This window comes from Penaeus monodon, chromosome 19, assembly GCF_015228065.2.
Source record: "Penaeus monodon isolate SGIC_2016 chromosome 19, NSTDA_Pmon_1, whole genome shotgun sequence".
NCBI lineage: Eukaryota > Metazoa > Arthropoda > Malacostraca > Decapoda > Penaeidae > Penaeus > Penaeus monodon.
This window is the reverse complement of record NC_051404.1, coordinates 3,915,257-3,915,868: the sequence shown is the minus strand read 5'-3', so window position 1 is coordinate 3,915,868 and position 612 is coordinate 3,915,257.

The following is a 612-nucleotide window of genomic DNA, read 5'->3' as shown; positions in this document are numbered from 1 at the left end:
TCCAGCATCTCACTTACCAAGGTCATCCTCCTGTCTCGACCTCGCTAAAAAATTCCTTAGGGTTAGAACCCCCCTACCTGTGTGCCCTTTCTTTTGATTGTTTTTCCCCGACCCTTTTTAAAAAAATCCCTTTTTTTTAATTTTAAAAAGGGCCCTTTTTGGGCTATATAATGATAATTTTTTTAAACTGTGTTGTGCTTTGGTTTTTTTTTCTATAGTTTTTTCGTCAAACGCCTTTTTAAAACGGTTTTTCGCAACAAACTCGTTACATCCCCCTTTAAAAAAACCCCTCCCCTTTGCACTCAACGGAAACCGGGGATTGGGAGGCGAAGGTAAATGGCTGTGGGAAAAAAACAGGGGTTTTTTAAAATTTTTCAAAACCCCTGTTACCACCACCCTCGCCACCCGGGAGCCCCTGACGGAGGGGAAAGCCTGAACCCCAGTCTTTTCGGATCTCCCTTTAGGGTTTCAGTTTGTTCCTTAAAAAAAAGGTTTTAGGGCGTCATTTAATGTATCGAGTTTCAAAGTATTTTGAGCTTTTTTTCTAGGTTTAGTATTTTTACCCAAAAAGGGACAATGGTTTCTCGTACCTCATGTTTGGGGTTTTTTGGG